The sequence below is a fragment of the Pollicipes pollicipes genome, unplaced genomic scaffold (assembly GCF_011947565.3).
Source record: "Pollicipes pollicipes isolate AB1234 unplaced genomic scaffold, Ppol_2.1 Scaffold_4881;HRSCAF=5763_pilon_pilon_pilon, whole genome shotgun sequence".
Lineage (NCBI taxonomy): Eukaryota > Metazoa > Arthropoda > Thecostraca > Pollicipedomorpha > Pollicipedidae > Pollicipes > Pollicipes pollicipes.
Window position 1 is genome coordinate 11,925,091 of NW_023596576.1, and position 10,233 is coordinate 11,935,323.

At 47.0% G+C, this 10,233-nt stretch overlaps 1 long non-coding RNA gene across 1 annotated transcript in view; it reads right to left on the minus strand.

Annotated features, from left to right (window-relative positions):
* Positions 1–628: 628 nt before the first annotated feature.
* Positions 629–10,233, minus strand: part of LOC119101731 (uncharacterized) — a 25,170-nt gene continuing 15,565 nt past the window's right edge. The window contains exons 2-4 of the long non-coding RNA XR_005094606.1: positions 3,272–3,366; positions 1,876–1,971; positions 629–1,219 (exon numbers count right to left, since the gene is read on the minus strand). This is a non-coding gene — a long non-coding RNA (uncharacterized LOC119101731). The remainder of the gene's footprint in view (positions 1,220–1,875; positions 1,972–3,271; positions 3,367–10,233) is intronic.

Sequence of the window (10,233 nt, forward strand, 5' to 3'; positions counted from 1 at the left end):
TTAATTCGGTCTCATGATATTTGCAGTCGGCAAGCGTCGAGCATAAAGCAAGCCTATCCCACAACCACCAATGCTAGCAGAACGACACTAGTCCTGAGGCCGTGCTGGGATATTGCCAATCGTATTTTTCTGCTTGAGACGCGAGGAATGCACTTACGGGAGGCGCTTGAAATCTGGCCGTAATATTGGTTACACAGCAGCTATCACCAGAAAGATATCGTGCGCCCGTGCCCACCAACCAGCGTGCGTAGATGCACAGTCAAACACTGGGCATTCATTGAGGCCGATGTGAAGGATATGTCGTCTCTCACAATGCTATGACGGACCACGACATCCATGATATCTTCATGATACCATTAGAAATTCCAATGCAGATCTGACCATGTACGAGTATTCGTTTTTTTCTGTGCACTTTGGCGCACGAACCATTCGTGTCTCATCGTCATGTTCGTAGCATACGTTGTTGTTGCATAGACAAAGCAACAGTCTAAACATTGGAGGAGACGAATGTTGGGACAATCGTTCCCCGATAATAGTAAATTGTAATGCTCGTTCCACTGTACATATAACCTGTCTCCTATACGCGATTTTCAAAGAAGGCTGGGCCTGTAATTTGACAACTCGTCGTTTGAAAATAGCGTCCAGAAAGGCAAGAACAGGCTGCGTTACGAAACACAAGAGGAGCTGGGACATGTTGTTTCTGTTATTGAACCAGGCACATATTGGGATGATTCAATGGTTTTTAAGGGTGCTCCGTAACATTTCATGGTCGATCAACAAGATTCATCTAAGTGTTTTCCAACAGCATACCTTTGTATGGACAACACACACTTAACCCAGAAAAAATGTTTTCGGAAGGTAAAGTTTCCCGAAAAAATCTCGGTTTCCCTCCACGTGTTCACTCCAGGTTAAACAAGATTCGTCCAAATGTTTTCCAACAGCACACACTTATATGGAGAGCGTACCGCAAACCCAGAAAAAAGTTTAGGAAGTGAAGGCTTCCAGAAAACACCTGTTGTCCAGCACGTGTTCACCAGACAATCCATAACATTTCCGTGACGTGGGATCTCCGTGTCGATCACGCCTTAGGTTGTGCTGACCCGGCCACTGGAAGTCACAAGCAGCCCCGGTGGGTGTCACAGGCAGACTTCTGAGACGTTCAAAGCCAAATCCGGCTATGAAGATCAGTCGGAACTGGAAGAGCTGGAGGAGCCACCAGCTGGCGGAGTTGAAAAAATGGACGAAGTATTAATGACAGAATAACCTCGCCATATTGCGGTGAATCTTGATACGGCATGACACAACGTAACATGACATAACAATAGATGATATCAATCTTTGACACAGCCTTGGGACGTCACACCAGCAGCTTCGGAAACATTCGGATACACCTGGAGGAGCACCTCTTACTTTTATCGTGCTGCAAAACGTGGTTCAGTGGGCAGCATGCATTATTACGCAAATGGTTTGCAAATACTTGTTAGGATGTCAAAATGGAAACCGCTGCCTTGTAATCGCTCCAAAGGATCACACCTTCGGCTTAAATAATGTGGGAAAAGGTGCTTATCAATCAAGCCAGGAACCGTTGGGATAATGTCTCTGGCGAAAGACCAGGTGGCAGCATGACTCCCAGTGCCGTGTGCGTGCTTTTGTCGTCGGCAGCCGTGTGCAGTTGATGGCGTGGCCTGTTGGCGCATGCAAAAATTTGGACTTGGGCGCTCCGAGCACCGGAAATAGTGAACTAGCCGACCAGAGTTCGGTGGGTGCAGAGACTGTCAACGGAGCCATCGGCCCCACCTACGGATGCTAGCGGATCCTTAGTTATGTATCAGGATGCTCGCATGGTGCGAGTGCTCGACTTTTGCTCGCCTTTACCTGGAGGAGGAGCATAACCAGTGGGCCCCGCAGGTTCCGGGCATGGCGGGGCCGTGACTGGCAGGGGCGTTATGATGGCATGGCCACTGGCTGGCTCTGGTGGCACGACGAGATGACATTAGACGACAATGACGGCACCTGATGGGACTGAGGGACAGTGGTAACCAGTGGGTGACGACCACAGGCCTGTTGGCAGAGGCAATGACAGTCATTTAGACGACCGCAAAGGCTGGTGGGAGAGCAGTAACAGCCACTCAAAACCATGTTCTAGTTTAAAATACTTGCTGGGGGTGCGGTGGAATAAATCCCACCAGTGTCCGCCAAATTCTGCCCCCAGTACAACCTGAGATTCCCTCCTTCCAGTGAAAATATCGATTTACCGGCATTTGTGTTCTCCAGGACAGATCCTACAGTCAGTCCCGTAAAATTTACCGTGCGATCTATCCTATTACCGTGTGTTCTATCCTATTGCCCTTTGATCTGTCCTTTTACCTTGGCATGGGGGGAGCGGAGTGGCAGAGAAAGTGGAGACGTTGAAATAGACATGCTATCTCTAACCCCGTTAATGTATTATTGAATATATTACCACTGCCGCAAAGCTACGATATCGCACAGGCCCAATATCCTCCACAATTCACAGTTTGTTGAATGCTCACTGCTGCTACATATCCGATGACGTCAAGTATCTCTGAAAAGGTTCTCCATCACAGAATTATCACATTTTCACATGATTGTTTGACAGTATTATCATGCTTTTACCGGATTTGGTTCGGGAAGTGACAGTGACTCATTCGACCGGAAAGGCTGGACAGTGTAATGATGCATGGGGCAGTAAGGGACACTCAGACGATCGCAAGAGCTCATCAGCGGGTCAATGATGACATCTCAGACAATTACAGGATTTGTCAAGCGCATTAGAGCGTCCAGTCGGCTGATCATGGGGGTCGTGCAGACGGATCACTTACGCAGACATCCTCACGGTCTGTGGAGAGGCGCACAAGCAGCACAAGGCAGGTTTTCTTATTTATTCTTCTCCAACTCACCATGTCAGTTATGCCAGCGCATTACGTTTTGCCTCTATTTTACAACAATACCGGTACGGTCAAGAGTTTCTGGACAAAACAATTGCCCGGACGCAATAACCCAGCCTCGTACTCCCGCTGCACGTATGCCGAATGTACAGTTTGATTAAAGGCGTCCAGCATTCTAATACAGACACTAGGTAAAGCACTAGCCGATGCTACAACACACACACACTCTTTATCACACTGACCAGGTGGGATGTATCGGATAGCTATTTTGGGATCAACTAGACTACATAAATTTGCAGTTAGCGATGGGTTCAGGCAGCGACTTAAGACAGCTGCGGTTTAAGCAGCGACTGGTGTGTGCTCACCGAACGAAGAGGCCAGCAGGGTCAGGACTAGCAGCTGCAGCAGCATGGCGATCTGGAGGCGGACTCTTCGTTGCCGGTGGAGAAGCGCGATGTGGCTGGAGGTGAGAGTTACTCAGACTTTATAGTTGTGACAATAGCTAACGTGTGCCTGTTTTTACAGCTGAATATGATTCACTCTGGTGCTGCAAGAGCTTTCGAGTGCGTCGATTGCTGGGACGTTTTTGTGCACAGCGAGAACAGTGAACATAATGTAAACATTCGAATGCACTCGAACGTGACTCATGTGGAAATGTCCATAAAAAGCCGGCCTGTCCGCACTTGTGTTCTAAGGAAAACACTTGAGACCGGAGGTGTAATATGCTCACGGCGATCCCTATGCTTCAAACTTTTGGATAATCCTACCCACAACACACAACTTGCAGAGGCATGAACCATCGCTTAAGATTAATCATCCTTTCCTGGGACCTCGATGGGGTGTGTTTTATTCATTGCTGCATCCTAGCTACATCACAGCAGTGTCCAGGCCGAGGAGAGTCAGAGGGGGCACAGTTCTCCTATTAAGGTCCCGATTTGAGAGCCCAAAGGACCCGAACGGCTGGTCGGAGGCCGGAGGATACCGGAGGGGAAGAAGTGTCTCACCTTTGGGGGTATATTTCAAAAAATATTTTAGCAAACCCCAGCACTATTATGTCTTGTAAAGGCACGAGTTAGCGCTACTGCAGCACCGTCGATACAAAAATATATCAATCTGAACTATTTGCGAGGTCAAATCACGCTGTCGACGTTTTGTAAGTGTATTGTGTCTCTTCCTTCCCTCAATCACTGCCGTCATGACAACCACCGTGCGCACGTCTACCGGCGCGAACAAATTAACGTTTGTGATTGGCCGAGCGTGCAAGGGCCTGTTACCGGGAAGTTGGTTGGATGAAGTTTGAACCAGTGGGTCCCATGGATCATTAAATGCTCCCATCCCTACAGCCAAAGTACGCCTGGAAGAGAGCCGCTGTGGTTGGTGCTTTAGCGAACAGATCAAAGACATAGTATAGCATTTTGTTGAATTTGCGGGGTAATAGCATCATGGTCGCATAAGGCTTTGTCTAAGCAATGTTACAAGCTTTCGTAGCATTTATTTCCCAGATATGTTGACACATTAGTGTGTCGCAAATATCAAAGAACATATGCGTTGGAAAAGCAAGTCAAATGAAAGGTATTACAGTCATAATGGTGGGCACGGAATCAAATAAGACTTATCCCGCAGAGTCAGCTTCTTCAAAAACAAATTTCGAGCTAGTGAGAAGGATTTCGAGGAAACTGGTATCAGTGATCAAATCGTACGCATGTGATGTAGCAATATGTAAAAAGTGCAAAGAGGTGAGATACTCCCTTTCAGGAATCCGGCCCTGGGCACGGTCCTCAAATGCCACTGAAAGGGACCTTGGCACCGATTGGGACTCCAAAATTGAAAGAAGACGGTATCTGTCCTTAGCAGTCAGCTGTGTGCTTAGCGGTTAAGGTCAGCCAAGCCCTGTCGTGTGAGGCTACTTGTTCGTGTGACAACGCTCAAGCAACGTTGAAATGTGCGACTCGCTGATGACACCGTCAACATCAGCAGAGATCTCATTGTCCAGCCGCCACCGATCGGATCGCCTGATCGCCACGCATAGGCAGGGTATAATTGGCTATGCAGAGCCGATTGACCATGTTGGGACGCGCCAGCTCGAACCTGCTGGGGAACCGTCGGTGACGTCACAGCAAAACTGAACGTGGTGTTTGCTGCGGGGTGACGACGGCCGGTATGCTGGAAAAACCACTGATGAGGTGTTTTCAGGGATTGTGGTTGGCTACCCCACCACTGGCTAGCAGTGAGATAATTTGGCGACGTTGATCAGTTTATTCCCGGAGGTTTTTCAACCATGCCGCTATGCAGGCATAGGCGAGTGTAACAGGTGGCGATGTTACCTTGGAGCTGCGGGACGGAACATAGCCTCAGTTCATGCGGCCACACCCAATTCTAAGGGCCCGTGAAGACCGATGGAGGTCGCAGCTTGATGACCTACAGGTGTGTGGTGTCCTCGAAGGGGGGAACCCTGCGATTGGAACATTTTTATCATTTTGATCCAGATTATTGTGTCTTATGAGTCTTGGATTATGGCGGACATAAGAACGTTGAATAAGCCCCTCGTTCAAAAGCAGGCTGTTTTCCCTGTAATTGGATGCGTTTCCGTTCCTTTGCTTCAACACTTGACAATGAGCATGCGTTTTGGAATCCACAACTTCCGGAGAAATCGAGCAAAATTTGCGCGTTTTCCGCACCGAAAAACGTTTACCCTCGGCGGATGTCTATGGGATGCATGCACTTTTAAGCCTATTCATGCGAATGGTCCTAGGGGGCCTGGAGCGTGTTCACGTGTGTCTAGCAGACATCCTGCTCGTGATCCCAAGCGATGAGCAACATTACTAGACTTGACACACGGTTCTGGAGGGACTTTGTGGCGTAGGACTTAATCTTGTTCCAGTTGAATGCCGTCTTTTTCAGAGAAGATAACAGGAGAGTAATGTTTTCAAACAACCTTGAAATACCTTGATCATCAGATCACCCCTGATGGGGCTTTTATTGGCTGAGATCTTGTACAGATAACGGCTGACCTGAAGTGCTTACGCCCATGAAAGAAGGTAAGGGAGGGGGGGGGGGGGGTGTTTGGCTGGTCAGGGTATACATGGCTACCTCATGTTAATAGGAGCATTGTACATCAATCGTTCTTTTTAAGGCAGAACATATCGTAATTAATCGTAAAACAGGTCATCTAAACTCTTACCTTGGAACTTAAATAACTACGGTAGCGAACGTCCGAACGACACAAACACGCAAGAACCGCGACCCCGACGCCATTACTACGCGCGATCACAACATTGCTGCGCATCAAGAACCATAAAAATGTGCGGGGCCAAGGTAACAAGAATCCAATGAAATATTTTTCTTGCGTATCCAAGCAGCCTTCCGTACTGTTTGCAGATGGGTCGACATGGTGGGCAAATATGATGTCTTTGGGTGGGGAAGGAAAAGGAAAATGAGAATATGGCGGCTAAACAAAACTTCTTAATACGGTACGTATATATGGCATGGAACATGGATGGCAATGGGACACTAGGTTGAAGGGGATAGGGTGGGGAGGTAAGGTTAGGTTAGGTTAGGTTAAGTTAGGTTAGGTTAGGGTAGCGTAGGCTAGGCTAGGCTAGGCTAGGCTAGGCTAGGTTAGGTTAGGCTATGTTAGGCTAGGCAAATTTAGGCTAATTTAGGCTCTGTTCGGGACTATTCTGGCCTGTCTGTTCCATTAATGTACCTACACGGGATAAACAAGTATTTCGTGGCATTATTATTGTTACCTTGGCCCCGTACATTTTAGTGGTTCTTGATAGGCAGAAATATTGTAACTACGCAACGATAACGCAGAAACGGTGCTGGGGAGTCGAGGCGGTGGAGTGTGCGTGGCTCTCGGGGGTTCGTTATCGGAGTTATTGAAATTCGAAGGCAGGAGCATGAATCTACCTGTTTTATGATTATTTACGAGATGTTCCGCCTTCAACACAACGAATTGTGTACAATGATTTTTTTCTAACATTAGGTACCAATGTATGCCTACACTGTTTGGCTTAACATTGCTTCAGATCCTTGGTCTTTTGTACAACTCTGAGGATTATTGATTCAACAACCCGAGGACCTTGGTCACCACGGGTCATGGTCTTGCACAGATAAGCGGTTAAAGCTGAAAATATTCGAGTTTCGAGAGAGCAAATCTCACCCTTACCTATTATTGATCAGCATCAAATGTTTTATCAGCCGCAAGACGCAGTTGATTCGATTTTCGAAAGACTATCTTCCTTAGTTTCTAAACGCCATGAGGAGGGGTCGCATCGAATTTTCACCCGCTCCCCCGCCCCCCTCATAAGTTCGTGTTATGAACAACGGCGAATCAGGGGGAGGGCAAATAAATGGGCGGTGACCAAACATCATGTTTGGCATGCTCATCAAGTATTTCATGTTTTCACTCGTGTATGCCCAATGGCATTACCCTGACATCAAATGGAAAGGGGTGCATGAAAATGGCTAGCAGAGGACATTGATGAAATCACTAGTATTGTACGCATGCACGTACCACCTTCCCTAAGCATGCCCGAACTTTCAAAATGACATCAACACGATGGTATTCATAGGTAAAGATATTGTGACCACCAATAAAGAGATTCAACATCCTCATTAGATAGGTGTTTTATTAAATTTGATGGATAAAACAATATGACAGGCCTTGAAAGGCCCATTATGGCCTAGCTGGCACCAACTACACGCCAACAATCGGACAACTTTCAGCAATAATTATTTGCCCAAGACCATTTTTGACTCCTTGAGTGAATCCTGATGGCAATCCTGGCAGATTGATATTCACGGCTATCTGACATGCAGCAAGGGATTATCAATTTCACTCTGAAATGCAGCTGTCTTTTGCATCTTTTACTCACGCGCTCGTGTGGCCGGCCGGATACCATTCGCTCGGGTGGGGGTAAATTTCACCACCCCTGAGATCTCAGTAATTAAGAGAGTTAGAGACACCAAATTCACAGGGAGTATTGACCTGTGGGCGAACTCACTTAGGTCAAAGTTTAAGATTCCTAAGTCATAACCTTCGGGTCAAATAAGGTCAAACAAGGTCAAATTACGGATTGGTTTTCAAAAAACCCCAGAACCTAGATAACTGTTCTAAGCAAAAGGCCACATGCTTACTTATGGTCAGTGACCTCGTTTGACCTTTTGAAGGTCATGGTGTCCAAAGTCATACAAGACATCTCTGACTTTTGCATTTGGATAAACGACAAAGATTACGCTAGGCAGTATGTTCCTAAAAACAAAGTGTTGACCTGGGTCATACCAGGTCACTGACCTACTCTGACCTTTGAAAAGTATATGGAAGGTTATAATGCGTTTCCTGTTATCAAAAAATTCGAAATGAGCACCAGGAACTCATCCATACAACAAGCGCTAAAGCAAACAAAAAACAGGTTGATTTTGTTCTTGGTCTGACCTTCATAGCTGGCCTTAGTTCGATGTAATCTGCTCATTCAATTGTTGTGTTGCCTAAGAAAGTATCTCAGAGATGTATGACTTCGTCTTACACTCCGTTGTGGTATCAGACTGAAAGATTCTCTAGAAGTTGCCTTCGTTGAAACAATGACCTGGCTTTGACCTGTCATAGATCAGTGACCTTACAAGCTGCATCCAAATTTATGATGCCAGACGATCCGCTAGTCAATTGTCTAACATTACGCAAAATTTGGCGCGGCTACGCCGCGTCGTTTAGAAATACTTCCGGAAAAACCTTCGGGGCGCATTCTGACCCCCACCCGGGCACGCGTTCACCAATTGAGTTTATGGAAAATATCATGCGTGTCTGTAACTATGCAGAGACAGACTCGCACCAAGAAAACACTATGAGATGTCCATGGCGCAGGCTTCTTTCAAGATAATCGCTGTCAGTTTGGGTTTTGTTCCCGAGCCGCTGTTGCACTAGATGGCCGAGCAATCCGTTAAACTCTGCTTGTAAAATGGTGAGATAAAGGCATACTTAACAAACCCGACAGGGACTCAGCTTCTTATTTAGCTGAAAGGCGTCCAACCCCCCCCCCCCCCCTCCTTCCTCCACCACGTAGAGTTTATGCCACAATCTTGAGAACAAAGTGTGCACAATCCAGGAAAAAACTGTTTATTGACTCATCCCGTCAAAGATGGGGAGAGTGAGTAGGCACACCAGCTGCCACGGCCTTGCCTCCCCATTACCGCGCCTATGCTGCTCACGTTCCTGAGAGTTCATAGTCGGTGAAAAAGTGTCGAAACATCTCAGCCACCTGCCAGTGATGACTCTCTCCCCCAGCCCAAGCTGGACCTTTGTGGAGCTGAAGTTGCACTTCTTTGGGCTGAGCATGCAGAATAGGAATGATACTGGGGACCAGGTGACGGTCGATTCCGCCAACGCCATCAAGCTGTAAAGTGCATCCGGTGCGGCACCATCGATCCGGAGGAATCTCAGGTCAAAGATCACCTGCCGACACGGCCAGATGAGGGTGGTATGGATGTTGGTCTCTGTACTGTTGGGCTGCTCTGCATCGCGCCCAACCGAGCACTGGTGCAGCGTATCGCGGCTGGCAGCCTAGCCCGAGGAATTGACGAGTGGCCTTTGGACTGCTATCGGCAGCCGTGTTGCAAAACCGGGTCGCATCGGTAGTCGCATCTGCTGTAGTGTATCGCTGCCGCCAGCCTAGCCCAAAAGATCGACGTATGGCGATCGAACAGCTATCCGCAGCTGTGTTGCGAAAAGATTATTCACGAGCATTATTATTCTGCTGGCGACCAATTGTTGGCTCAAATGAACACGTCATTTGGCATTAAGTGTTTTCGCATTTTTTGTTTAGCAGCGCGCACTTGTGCACACATTAGCTGTGAATTCCTGTCGGAGGGACATCAAAGAGTACGAAAGTTGTTGAATGCATCTCTAGGGAATATTATATATATATATATATATATATATATATATATATATATATATATATATATATATATAAGACCTCATTCCTTACTATATATCCTGATAAGTGTATGTGTATACATGTAGGTATATGTATAAGTATATGTATATATGTATATGTATATGTATCTCTCTCTCTCTCTCTCTCTCTCTCTTCTCTCTCTCCTTCGCTCTCTCTATAGCTGCTCTCTCTCTCTCTCTCCTCTCCTCCTCTCATCCTCATCTCTCTCTCTCTCTCTCTCTCTCCTCTCTCGGCTCTGCTCTCTCTCTACCTCAACTCTCTCTCCTCTCTCTCTATCTCTTCTCTTCCTCTCTCTCTTCTCTCTCACTCTCTCCATCTTCTCTCTCTCTTCTCCTCTCATCTCTCTCTCTCTCTCTCTCTCTTCTCTT